The sequence below is a fragment of the Cervus elaphus genome, chromosome 13 (assembly GCF_910594005.1).
Source record: "Cervus elaphus chromosome 13, mCerEla1.1, whole genome shotgun sequence".
Classification (NCBI taxonomy): domain Eukaryota; kingdom Metazoa; phylum Chordata; class Mammalia; order Artiodactyla; family Cervidae; genus Cervus; species Cervus elaphus.
This window is the reverse complement of record NC_057827.1, coordinates 24,974,597-24,989,326: the sequence shown is the minus strand read 5'-3', so window position 1 is coordinate 24,989,326 and position 14,730 is coordinate 24,974,597.

Below are 14,730 nucleotides of genomic sequence, written 5' to 3'. Positions count from 1 at the left end.
ATCATTAATAATAGCCCCTACCTGGAAACCACCCAAATGCCATCTGTAGTAGAATGGATGCATTGTGGCAGATTCATAAACAGAATTTTATATAGAAGCAGAACTAATAAATTACAGCTACCTGCAAAAACACGGATGAATTTTACAAACACAGCATGGAGAACAAGTAAGACACAATATAGTACATACAGAATAATTCCATTTACAGAAAAACAAAAATAGGCAAAAGCAATCTATTTCATTAGAAGTTAGGATAGCAAATGGGAAGCTGGGAAAGGTAATGCCTAGAGGGTGGCTTAAGGAGGGTTTGGGGGACCCTGGTGATGTTGTTTCTTGATCTGGGTAGTGATTCAGTCAACATTCATAAGTTGTACACTAATAATTTGTATACTTTCTGTATATGTGTTAGTCTCCCAGTCGTGTCCAACTCTGCAACCCCATGGACTGTAGCCCACCAGGCTCCTCTGTCCGTGGGATTCTCTAGGCAAGAATACTGGAGAGGGTTGTCATTTCTTTCTCCAGGGGATCTTCCTGACCCACGGATCAAACCCGAGTTTCCCGCACTGGCAGGCAGATTCCTTACCCTCTGAGCCACCATATGTGTGTATAGATACATATTATACTTCAGTATAAAGTATACAAAATGAAGATAAAATTGAACAATTTGAGAGAGAGAAGGTTAATTACTCACAGATCTTTGTTGAAAGACCTGTTCAATGATGTCATCCAGTTATCAGGAAATTGAACTCAGCAGGTAGGAGTGGAATGTAAGAACCACTGCGGAGCCAAGAAACAGGCAAACACGTGGATAAATCTATTTGGAAAAAAATGAAGGGGCTTAGAAAACCCAGTGGAACCTAAAATGCTGTGGAATAATAACGTGGAAAACAGGAGAGGAGAAATTGGACAGAAATTATCTAAGTTTCACATATTTCTAAGAAGGATAAAGACAATGAGTTGTAAACTTTGTACAATCAAGTCAAGAATTTAATTTCTAAGCAAGTAAAAATAGAATGTATAATTTCTAAACCAGTGAAAAGGGTGAGAAAGAATAAAGAAGTCTGCATTGTTATAGTAGAAAACTAAAAAGGGGGGGACTTTGCTGGCAGTCCAGTGGTTAAGACTCCATGCTGCCAATGCTGGGGGCACAGGTTCAATCCCTGGCTGGAGAACCAGGATCTTGCATGCTGCGTGGCGCAGCCAAAAATCAAAAAGAAGAAGAAGCACTTAAAGACTGAGCATGGAAAATAGAAAATGCAAAATAAAGTGACAGGCATAAGTTTAAAATTTTCAGTAATCCCTATAAATGTAAATAGTATAAATGTGTCTGTTAAAAGACAGGGACTTTTAAATTTGTTACAAAAACAAAATTCAACTACATGTGATTACATGTAAAACCTAATGACAGAAAAGATGAAAGTAAGAAGCATGAAAAAAATATATATACCAAGCAAATACCAAGGAAAATAAAGCTGGTGTTGCAATACAAGATAAATCTTAAATAAAAAAGCAATATTAAGTATAAGGATGATCATAGGTCAATGATGAAAGGAAAAATTCACTAGAAAAATATTGCACATAAACCTACACTTTACAACATAGCTTGAAAATATATATAGCACAAATAGATGGAATTACAAAGAGAAATAAACATGTTCACAAGCATGCTGGGAGAGCTTAACATCTCTTTCAGAAACGAAGAGATCAAGCTTATAAAAATTTATAAGAATAGAGACTGGGAGAACACAGTGACAAGAATGTTGTAACGTGCAGACACAGAATGCTTTATCTTACAATTGCACGTGTGTGTTCAGTGGCTCAGTCATCTCCGACTGTTTGCAAACCCATGGACTGTAGACTGCCAGGCTCCTCTTGCCTGGGATTTTCCAGGCAAGAATACTGGAGTGGGTTGACATTTCTTCCTCCAGGGGATCTTTCCAACCCAGCAATCAAACCTGAGTCTCCTGGGTCTCCCGCATTGACAGGCAGATTTTTACCTAGTGCCACCTGGGAAGTCTTAGGGAACTATATTTTTTGTCTTCAAGAACACATGGAAGTTACAAATGTGGCTACACGTGGGACCACAAAGGAAGAGTCAATAAGTGCTGAAGAAGCATTAAACCCTGTGCGATAAAACATAATATCACTATCAAGAAGAAAGTCCCCAAACCTACTCTGGCATAACAAAAATAGGACAAACTAACATCAGGGCCTTCCCAATGCAATGGGAATGACACACTTTACATAAAATTTTGGTTAACTTTTTTTTAACTTGAATCTAATGATAAGGAAACCATCAGACAAAGGAAATAAGGCAATTGTGAAGGACAGTCTACAAAACAGCTGCCCTGGAATTCTTCAAAAATAGCAAGATTATACACCTCCCACTGTTTCTCCCACAAAAGAAGAAGGTACTGCTTTAGATCAGAGAAAGCTAATGAAAGACTTCCCTGGTGGTCCAGTGGTTAAGACTGTGAACTCTCAATGCAGAGGACCTGGGTTTGATCCCTGGTCAGGGAACTAAGTCTCACATGCTACAACTAAGACTCAGTGCAGCCAAATAAATAAATATTAAAAAAAAAAAAATCTAATGTAACGTGACAACCAAATGCCATGCCTGAGCCTTGATTCTGGATCCCAGACCACCTTCCCAAATTTAAAGGAATGACTGGGACAGTCTTGGGACAATTTAATACAGACTACAGATTATATAGCATTACCGTATAAACATTAAATTTCTCGTGTTCGATAACATGGCCCCCATTTTTTTTTTTTTTTTTTGAGCTCTTAGTGCTTTCCTCCAGGATAATTATCCAACTTCTTGGTCTTAGGACCCCTTTACACCCTGAGAAGTTGTTGAGCACTCCAAAGGGCTTTTGTTTACATAGACTGTATAAAACCCTATTTGGAGCTTTGCAGGTGGCGCAGTGGTAAGGAATTAGCCTGCCAATGCAGGAGACCTGGGTTCAATCTCTTGTCTGGGAAGGTGCCCTGGGGGAGGAAATGGCAACCCGCTCCAATATTCTGCCTGGGAAATTCCATGGATGAGGAGTCTGACAGGCTACAGTCCATTGGGTCACAAACAGTTGGATGTGACTGAGCACACACACAAAAACCTATTTACTGAATTAAAAGTTAAAACAAAATTTGAAACATGTTTATATATTCACTTAAAAATAACTACATTTTCCAAAATAAAAGAGCTAATGAGGGGAGCTGTTTTGCTTACATTTGGCAACTCTCTTCAGATCTGACTTCTCAGAAATGGTAGTAGCTGGATTCTCACACCCGCTTCAGCATTCTGTCTGTTGCTCTATTTTGTTTTGGCTGAAGTGTTTAAAGAACACCCAGCCTCATGCAGATATGTAGCTGGAAAAAAGAGGAGTGCTTCAGGAGCTTTTTCAAATGTTAGGATTCTTCTCCCCTCCTCCATGCTCTCATTATCAAACACCATTTAATTTTTAAAGATCAACAATACCCAAAACACAAAGTAGAATAAAAGAAAAGTTTTTTTTTTTTAATAAATACAATTTAATTAAAGCTGTTTACAACTACTATCTCCCACAGGAGTTACACATGAATTTTAAAAGTATAAGAGGAGTGGTCCAGTGGTTAAGACTCTGTGCTTCCACTTCAGGGGGCACGGGATTAATCCCACATGCCTTGCAGAATGGCCAAGAAAAAGAGAGAGAGAGATGAGAGAAACAGCACAAGCAGCATACAGGGTTAGACAAGCCAGCAGGAGTCTGCGGAACTTGAGGTTTCACTGCCCCAGGAAGGGAGACCAGGCATGAGTGGCTTTCTGTTTTTAAGATTTACTTTGAATGAGAAAGTGGTAAGCAGCACAAGCAACTGAGAGTGTGCCCCGAATACGAGCACCCTTCCCCCCCACTTCTCTCTCTGCTGTGCTCAGTCCTGTCTGACTCTTTCCATCCCCATTGACTGTAGCCCGCCAGGCTCCTCTGTCCATGGGATTCTTCAGGCAAGAATCCTGGAGTGGGTTTCCGTGCCCTCCTTCGGGGAATCTTCCCAACCCAGGGATTGAACCCATGTTCCTTGCATCTCCTGCATTGGCAGATGGGTTCTTTACCACTAGCGCCAGCTGGGAAGCCCTTCCACTCCTCACTACAAGGTATAATTTTTTGGGGAAAACAAAGTGTCCAATATCTAGTTAGTTGTGTTACCTACTATTACATCTATTACCTGCGATTACCTACCTACATCTCTAGTCTGTTTTCTTTCATTGAACAATTCAGCAGGACTGAAATTCCTACAGTTTAACTAATTCTGACACTATCTGCTTGCAGAAAGCATTAGATCCTACAGATTAAGAGCTCAGATCTGCAACACTGGTGCTTATCACCAACCAGGGACAGTTGCATTTTTTATTCACCCGCTAAAAACTGGGGATTTACATGACCCTTTCCCTGCGCCCCATAATTCCTTAGGACAACTCACAAAACTCAGGAAATGCTGATTCACATTTCTCAATTTATTATAAAGGATATATAAAGGCCTCAGATAAACAGCCAGATGAAGAGGTACATAGGGTGAGGTCCAAAGGGGTCCCGAGCACAGGAGATTCTGTCTCAGTGGACTTGAGATGCTCAAAAAGAATTACCTGTGAATAACAGAAGGAAACTCCTATCTCTCAGGAAATTTCAACGGTTTTGTGAGCTCTGTGCCAGGAAATAGGGGCAAAGATCAAATATATTCTCTACCACAACTTTCTTATAAGGCAGGCATGGCATTGACTGATGCCTGGCTTAAAGTCTAAAAATCATGCCCAGATAACACATGTAAGCATTTATAGTTCAGCAGATAAAACTTTCATTTCAGTTAAAATTGAACACGCGTCTGAACCATTGATCTTGATCAAGTTAGGGCCAATGACTGTGATTTGTTCATATACCCGCAGTTGTGGATCAGAAAATATTCTGATCAAATAATCTGCAAAGGAGATAATCTAGCTTCGAATCTATAATATAAAAGCAAAGAGACAATGATTTTCTGCTCAGTTATCACGTTTAGGATCTTTACGAGGAATGTAATAGGACCCAGGAAGCACCTCTTGCTGTTCGTGCCAAAAATTTCATGTACCGTCCTTGAGCATGGAAATGGTCAGCTGACTGGCTGTATGCAGTCCACACTGGTTCTCCCACAAACATCCACACAATAGTCACACAGTTCTTTTCATCCAGTGTGAAGCAGTGATAAATGATTGCAAGGAGCATTATCACCTTTCCTTTCTTCATAAAAATCTGACTCCATGTTATTGTTGTTCAGTTGCTAAGTTGTGTCCGACGCTTTTCGACCCCATGGATTGCCTCACGCCAGGCTTCTGTGTCCTCCACTATCTCCCAGAGTTTGCTCAAATTCGTGTCCATTGAGTCCATGATGGAATCTAACTATCTCATTCTCTGCCATCCCCTTTTTATTGTGCCTTCAATCTTTTCCAGCATGAGGGTCTTTTCCAATGAGTCAGTTCTTCGCATCCAGTAGCCAAAGTATTGGAGCTTCAGCTGCAGCATCAGGCCTTCCAATGAATACTCAGGCTTGATTTCCTATAAGATTGACTGGTTTGACTTCCTTGCAGTCCAAGGGACTCTCAAGAGTCTTCAGCACCACAATTCAAAAGCATCAAGTCTTCAGCACTCAGCCTTCTTTATGGTTCAACTCTCACATCTGTAAATGAGTTGTGGAAAAAAACCACAGCTTTGACTATACAGACCTTTGTCAGCAAAATGATATCTCTGCTTTTTTAATACACTGTCTAGGTTTGTCATAGCTTTCTTTCCAAGGAGCAAGCATCTTTTAATTTCATGGCTTGTAGCCCCCATCTGAATCCATGAGTCCTCTTTATCTCTTTCATAGTAGTATCCACTGCCATCCAAACTGTAGCAAATTTTACATCCTAGTGCAAATGTTCCCAGAAAAACATCTTTTTTTCCCAATATTTTTAAATGTATTGAAAAGTAGACTTTTAATTTATTTGGCTTTTAATTTAATTTAAATTTATTTGGCTATGCAGGGTCTTAGTTGTGGCGGGTGGGCTCTTAGTTGTAGCATACAGGATCTAGTTCACTAACCAGGGGTCGAACCCAGGCCCACTGGGCTGGGAGCGAAGAGTCTTAAAAACTTGACCACCAGGGAAGTCCCAAAACATCTTAACCTTTTCTTCATAATCTGGAAGGTTATTTTTGTGTATGGTTAATATATCTATCTAGGAGTGGTTTCTCTTTTTTTTTAATTTTTTTTATTATTATTATTTTTTTTCCAGTGGGTTTTGTCATACATTGATATGAATCAGCCATGGATTTACATGTATTCCCAATCCCGATCCTGAGTGGTTTCTCTTTATGATTTCTTTCTAATTCTGGATCATTCTCATTTTTGTCAACTTCCAGTAAAGGACTCCAAGCTGGCACAGCTGCTGCAGACTGGGCTCCAGGCCATGGGGATACCTCAGGTCATCTTGGGACTTGTCCATGTACCAGACCTGCACCATGGTCTGGGCCTGGGGGGCTCCGGGGCGGTGCTTCCCACCACAGTAGGCATTGCAAGCACCAGGTGCTCTGTGACCTGCGTGGGCTGAGCTGGGCAGAGTCCCTGGTGGCCTCTTTCAGGGTGCATTCCAGTTTGGGCCACTGCCCAATCCTGGTTTGCCAGTCATTGAGGCTGTGTAAGACCTGACCCAGGGTATTCACTTACTATAACAAAATGTATGAGTGATACTTTCTCAAAGGTTAATTGCAATGTGGAATCTGAAACCATACAAATGTGCTTTTCTCCTCTGTTACATTCAGACCTCTCACATTCAAATCCATTCTCTTTACCCATGCAAGACTTTTTAACATCATGCGTTGATCATTTGGAAAATACTGGCTCACGGAGTTATGCAGATCTTCCCAAAGTTGACACAGTTCCTTATACAACATGAAAAAGAAAAAATCACATTTGTTAGTATCACTAATCTCATTAGAAACACTATTACATATTGGAAAGCGCTCAACTCACTGTATCTACAAGTTTTCTAAAATTTCAGTTTTCCCTTGAAAGCTCCAGTTTAAAAAAATTATTGGAGCTGATTCACTTTGCTGGGCAGCAGAAACTAACACAACCTTTATAAAGTAACTATAATGCAATAAAAATAAAATTAGAAAGGGGAAAATGATTGTCTTTCTGAAAGCAAAATATTTTAATTTTAATAAAATTCAATTTCATTTTTGTTGCAAAAAAAAAAAAATCATTGGTAACAGACACTATAAGCTATTCTCTTGAAGTGACTGGTTCATTTCATTCATTTTTGAGAAAATATCTGCCAGATACTTGTGTCTGAATGGCTTCTCTATCAGTTGTTCTTTCCAGTTAAAATGATGTTCTGTGAAGAAAGCAGCTGGTACAGCTCACAACTTAAATAAAGCACTCCAGTTCCAAGTTCTTCTCCAGGAGACAACCATTTTACATGGGTCTGCAGCACAAGTGTTTTGTATGTATTTCCATTTGTATTATATATATATATATACATATATATATATAATATAAAATATTAGAAAGAGCTGTACCCGAGTTATGATCTAATCACATAATTAATTTTTACTGCTTTATTAAGATCTTATTAATGGACTTTAAAAAAAGAAAAGAGAGTTCATGTGGTGAGCAATAAAATCACCACAGTTTGGTGCCTCTTGTCATGACTCTGGCTAAGTTGTAAGCAGTTATCCCCACCGTTGCTTTTGCATCATTTGGGCAAATGTTAGCACAGTGAGAAATGTAACTGATCATACTATGATCAGTTTATTGATCATATTACTACTATGATCATAATTTAGATCTCGTGGTCCCCCCTCTTCCTCAGGGTCCGCGGACCACACCCTGAGAACCGTTGGTTGCTGCTATATTGCACCATCTTGTCCTAAGCTCCACCTAACTTTACATTCATTGAGTTCTGAATTTTCCTCCTCGGGTGTCCCAGGAACAGCCCAGCACCCTAGCTAGCTAGCGGCTTCCAGTCGGAGCCGGATCCGCGGGGGAGGCGGGGCGGGAGGCGGGGCGTGGTGGGGGCGGGGTGGGGTGGGGGTGTATGTTTGAGGTGGGAGGCGGGCAGCCAGGCACCGCAGCTGTACCCCAGCGGCCCTCGCCCCTCTTTCCCTTACCTCACTTCCTCTTTCCCTCCCCCAGCCTCTTTAACTCTTTGCTTTCCCCAAGGACGGAGGAAAAGCTTCTATCTAAAGAAAGCTGCCAGAGGGAATAATGCTGGGATAAGAGGCACTCTGCACAGCACATAAACTACTGTGACAATTTGTTACAAAATTAAAAAGAATCTAATTATCTACATCCATAGATATCTTTTTAAAGACAATTTATTTATTATTTATTTATTTGGGCTGTGCTGGGTCTTGCGTGCTATGAACAGACTTTCGCTACCGTGGGGCTTCTACTGTTTTGGAGCACAGGCTCTAGGCGCTCTGGCTTAGCTGCTCTGCAGCCTGTGGGATCTTCCCAAGAACAGAGATGGATAGCGCCTCCCCTGCATGGCCCCTGGACCACCAGGGAAGGCCTATCTACAGATATCTTGATTGTTCTTTTTCTGGTTTCATATTTTCTTATGTAATTGTCAACCCCCATAGAATTGTATACAGTAAAAAATCGGGAGTCTCTGACTATATCCCTCTCCCAGACTGTCTTTGGTATCTGTGCCTCTTATTTTTCCTGTATATGTATGTATGATAAGATAGGATGCATGTGTGCGTAATAACTCACTTTAGTCGTAGCCTGTCAGGCTCCTCTGTCCATGGGATATACCAGGCAAGAATACTGGAATGGGTTGCTCTACCTTCCTCCAGGGGATCTTCTCAATCCAGGGATTGAACCAATACCACCTCAGTTCAGTTCAGTCACTCAGTCGTGTCTGACTCTTTGCGACCCCATGGACTGCAGCACCCCAGGCCTCCCTGTCCATCACCAACTCCCAGAGTTTACTCAAACTCATGTCCATTGAGTTGGTGATGCCATCCAACCATCTCATCCTCTGTCATCACCTTTTCTTCCAGTACCATCTGGGAAGCCCTAAAATAGGATATTTATCTGCAACGTTCTATTTTCACTTAATATGTCACAATGCGTTTTTCTATATCAGCAAATATCTACTTCATTCTTTCTTATTTGTTCATTTATTTATTCGGCTGTGCTGGGTTTTAGTTGCAGTACTTGAGATCTTTAGTTGCGACATGTGGGATCTTTTCTTTCTCTCTTTTTTTTTAGTTGCAGCATGTGGGATCCAGTTCCCTCACCAGGGACTGAACCTGGGCCCCCTGCATTGGGAGGAAGGAGTCTCAGCCTCTGGACCAGCAGGGAAGTTCCCATTCTAAGCATTTTATCTGCATGAATTTATTTAATCTTAAGAATTTGCCTACAATGCAGGAGACAACCCTGCAATGCAGGAGACCCAGGTTCAATCCTTGGGTCAGGAAGATCCCCTGGAGAAGGAAATGGCAACCCACTCCAGTATTCTTGCCTGGTATATCCCAAGGACAGAGGAGCTGGGAGGGCTATGGTCCATGGGTCACATGCTAAGTCGGACACGACTTAGTGACTAAACCACCCATAACTGCTAGGAGTAGGTATTGTTATTATCCCCATTTGTACTTGAAGAAACTGAGGCTCAGACTTAAACAGGCAATGAGAATCATAACAAAAGATTTCTACAAACAGGGAGAAAACTTTATGCTCTGGGATTCTGTTACCAATAGAGTAATGAAGCCTTTGGTTCTTTTTAATGCCTTTCAATCATTTCACCTTCCTCCAACTTTGGATCTCTGGTTTTATTAGGAATTTTGAGGATTAACTTAAGTAACCTAAGAGAAAATTTCATGAAATTAGTGTTTTAAAATCTTCCAAATTTGTTTCTGGACTTCGCCTGTTACTGTCCATAGATTTATTTTACAAAGCTAAAATCAGAGTAGTGGTTCCTGTTCTTTTTTTACGAGGGAGGGGTCTGTTTACCTTTCAATATGATTCAAGTGTAAATGAATGTTGTGCCTCTCCCCCTTATCCCCAAGGGACAGTGCAGGCTTGAGAAGTTGAACTTGTACTTGGCCAACAAGGATGAGTCGGGTCTGTCTATTGGGGGGGGGGGGGCGGTGGTGGCGGCGGTAAAAAGAACCCAGTTGATGGAAGGAAGTGACAGAGCAACTGCTCAGAGTCAAGGACTACTCAGGGGAATGGCTAAATCTAGGGTTCGTGCAGAGAAGGAATAGTAGAAGAGAAGGGTGGAGAGGTAAGTGAAGGTTATGAATTGCTATAAGCTCTTCAGATTTTATTGTATCAGGCGGTGGAGAGCTACTTCCCTAATTTGAGTGGAGTGTCTGCTCAGGCCTGTGCTTCAGGATGACAAGGCTGGAAGTGGCTGGCGGGGAGGGCAGAAGGGAGGGGGAGTGAGCACAGACTACTGGCAGGGAAATCACTTTAGAGATGACCATAAATAGCTCTGCTATCAACACCTCCCCCACAACGCTCCCCCTTCCCATTTTCTGACTTCTAATAATGGCATCACCATTCTCCCAGTGCCAGCAATGGAAGTCTGAGTCACTGTGCCTCCGCCCGCTTCCAGCAAGCTGCAATTCCTACAGATGCCATCTCTACACCGCCTCTACCATGTTGCTCCTTCTTGAGGGTCCCGCCTGGGCCCTGTGTCAGGCCTGTCTCTGGTTCAGGAACCCTGGTCTCCCTTCCCCAGGCCTGCTCCCCTACTCTCTGACATCCCCTCACTGCTGGGCCAGATGTTCCCAGATGTTACCCCTCTGCCGACAAACAGAACATGAAACAAACATAGGGTGAAACGAAACCCCTCAAGTGTCCACCAGCAGGAAGTGCAAGGCCCTCACTCTCCTTGTCTGCCTGGTCAGCTTCCTCCCTGTCTTTTTTTTCTTTTTAATTTATCTATTTATTTTGACTGTGATAGGTCTTTGTTGGTGCTTGGGCTTTTTCGCTAGTTGCAGAGAGCAGGGGCTGCTCTGTAATTGTAGCACGTGGGCTTCTCACTGCGGTGGCTTCTCTTGTGGAGCACAGGCTTTAGGGCATGTGGATTTCAGTAGTTGCTACAGGTGGGCTCAGAAGTTTCCCTTCCCGGACTCTAGAGCACAGGCTCAGTAGTTGTGGAACAAGGGCTTAGTTGCTCTGCAACTTGTGGGATCCTCCCAGACCAGGGATAGAACTGGTGTCTCCTGCATTAGCAGGAAGGTTCTTTACTACTGAGCCACCCGAGAAGCCCCTCCCATGTCTTAAACACCTGTGAGAACACACGTGATAGGTGTTTCTGCTCTGAGCTCACCAGGGTCTCCTCCACCAGAGGTGGTTTTCTTGTCGCCGGATGCCTGATGTGTCATCTAAACTCCTCTTGAGACACTCGTCTGTTATGTTTGGTTTGTGCTTGATTTGTGGCTTCCTAAGGGTAAAATTTGGAAAACTCAGCAGTGGCCACAGGACTGGAAAAGGTCAGTTTTCATTCCAATCCCTAAGAAAGGCAATCCCAAAGAATGCTCAAACTACCACACAATTGCACTCATCTCACACGCTAGTAAAGTAATGCTCAAAATTCTCCAAGCCAGGCTTCAGCAATACATGACCCGAGAACTTCCAGATGTTCAAGCTGGTTTTAGAAAAGGAAGAGGAACCAGAGATCAAATTGCCAATATCCATTGGATCATCGAAAAAGCAAGAGAGTTCCAGAAAAACATCTATTTCTGCTTTATTGACTATGCCAAAGCCTTTGACTGTGTGGATCACAATAAACTGTGGAAAATTCTGAAAGAGATGGGAATACCAGACCACCTGACCTGCCTTTTGAGAAACCTGTATGCAGGTCAGGAAGCAACAGTTAGAACTGGACATGGACCAACAGACTGGTTCCAAATAGGAAAAGGAGTACGTCAAGGCTGTATATTGTCACCCTGCTTATTTAACTTATATGCAGAGTACATCACGAGAAACGCTGGGCTAGAAGAAGCACAAGCTGGAATCAAGATTGCCGGGAGAAATATCAATAACCTCAGATATGCAGATGACACTACCCTTATGGCAGAAAGCGAAGAAGAACTAAAGAGCCTCTTGATGAAAGTGAAAGAAGAGAGTGAAAAAGTTGGCTTAAAGCTCAACATTCAGAAAACTAAGATCATGGCATGGGGTCCCATCATTTCATGGCAAATAGATGGGGAAACAGTGGAAGCAGTGTCAGACTTTATTTTTTTAGGCTCCCAAATCACTGCAGATGGTGACTGCAGCCATGAAATTAAAAGACGCTTACTCCTTGGAAGGAAAGTTATGACCAACCTAGACAACATGTTAAAAAGCAGAGACATTACTTTGCCAACAAAGGTCCATCTAGTCAAGGTTATGGTTTTTCCAGTAGTCATGTATGGATGTGAGAGTTGGACTAAAAAGAAAGCTGAGCACTGAAGAACTGATGCTTTTAAACTGTGGTGTTGGAAAAAACTCTTGAAAGTCCCAAGGAGATCCAGTCAGTCCATCCTAAAGGAGATCAGTTCTGAGTGTTCATTGGAAGGACTGATGCTGAAGCTGAAACTCCAGTACTTTGGCCACCTGATGCAAAGAGGTGACTCATTTGAAATGACCCTGATGCTGGGAAAGATTGAAAGTGGGAGAAGGGGACGACAGAGGATGAGATGGTTGGATGGCATCACCGACTTGATGGACATGAGTTTGAATAAACTCTGGGAGTTGGTGATGGACAGGGAAGCCTGGCGTGCTGCAGTCCATGGGGTCGCAAAGAGTCGGATACGACTGAGTGAATGAACTGAACTAAACAGGGAATTTGCACATGACCTAGACTCAACAACTTAGTTGAAGTTTGACTAAAAATGTGCAAGGGTGGGAGTTTCCAATTTTGCTGACCCCAAACTGGAGGATCTAAGTACCTTTCCTTGAAACATCATCTTTCTCTGAGGTGGCTTCAGGGCCAGTAGTTATCACCTCCAAGACTTCCAAACAAGTGCAATAAACAGGGACTCTGGTTCCTCCTCTTTTTCCTTAAAAGAATGATGGGCTACTAGCCAGGTATATAGATATGAACTGGCTTCCCTGGTGGCTCAGACAGTAAAGAAGCTACCTGTATTGTGGGAGACCCAGGTTTGATCCCTGAGAAGGAATGGCTATTCACTCCAGTATTCTTCCCTGGAGAATCCCATGCACAGAGGAGCCTAGCAAACAAAATGCATATCACTCAGTCTTTACCCTCAGGGTCACAAAGAGTCAGACATGACTGACACTTCACTTTCATGCGTATGAACCGGAGTTCTGCTACTTCCCAGCTGTGTCTTTTTGAGCAAGTGTCGTAACCTTTCTGAACCAATGTAGCTGACACCAACTGCCTCACCAAATGGATACTGGATGGACAAGGCTGCCATGGAGCTGGAGCCCTGGGAGGTGGGGCAGTGAGAGGAATTTAATCTGAATATTTTGCCTTGACTATCCTGGGCTGCTGCTGTGCTTGCAAAGGACTCATGTGTTCCCACCCTGATCCCTCTATAGGTAAGGGCCAGACTCTGGAATATGCTGAGGCTTTAGTACTGCCTCTTGCCAGGCCTCCGATACCCTGGTCCACAATATAAAGAAACAAAATGTGGAGAGCAATTTCTTTATAACCATTTCAGAAGTGGCAGTACAGGTAAGTTGAACATAACAGAAGCTGATCTTTTGGGCCAAAAGGAGGCTGGGGGGGAGGGCATTCTCCCAGTTTATAGGTATAAACAGTGAGGCCTTTTTACCTGATGCTACTAGGATGGCATGAAAGCCAAATACCAGAGGCTTCCATGGTCTCTGCTTGTGGGTTTTTGCTTTTTTCTTTTTTCTACTTGGGTTTTGAGCAAGAGAATTGGGAACAAAATGAAAGGGATGATGGGTTATTCTGGGGCATGCTGGCTCAAAGTCAGGCCTCTGAATAAGGCCTTAGACTTTGGGGGGCTCCCAAACAGCCCCGCTTTGGGTCCAGCCTACTAGATCTCTGGGCCAAAGCGGTAGCTCTGCCTGGCTGAGACAGGGAGAAGGAAGCTTTGAAGTCAGTAATTCAAGGTCACTTTGCTGGCCCAGCTCCATCTGGCAATGTTGACTCTGAGGCAATGAAGGGGAGAGCTGGGAACACAGGGCAGAAAGAGATGGCTAGCACTGGAGGGAGCTGGTGTAACTGGGAAAGTGGGGGGCTGGCCTCAGATGTTTCTAAATAAAACCCAGCCCCAGCTGAGACTTTGATTGTTTATTGCCGAACCAACCAGTACTGTCTTTCCTATGAAAGCAGGCTAAAACGCGCCTGGTAGATTATTCAGCCAGGTTACTTGAGTACTGCCTGATAAGCATCGGTGGTTGTACAGGGTGTGTCCCAAGGCTTTAACATATGTTTTTTCACCCAAGTCTTCTAGCAGCCTTGTTACTGTTATCGTTCCCCTCTCGGAAGGGAGGGTACAGACTCTGGCAACGCTGAATGACTTCGAGGACTAGCAGCTTGAACTGCTGAAGCAGTGGGACTCCAGTTCTTGAGTCGGGTCAGTCTACCTAACGCGTAGGAGGATCTGAGAGCGAATCCGAGAAGACCCGAGGTGGCCACGGTCTTAGTTCCAGAACGCGGAACCCGCACTGGTTAATGCGCCCGGAAATTTCAGCCCAGCCAATGCGAAGGATGCAGTTGTTTGTTCAGATTTGCCTTTTTGGGCTTAAGCT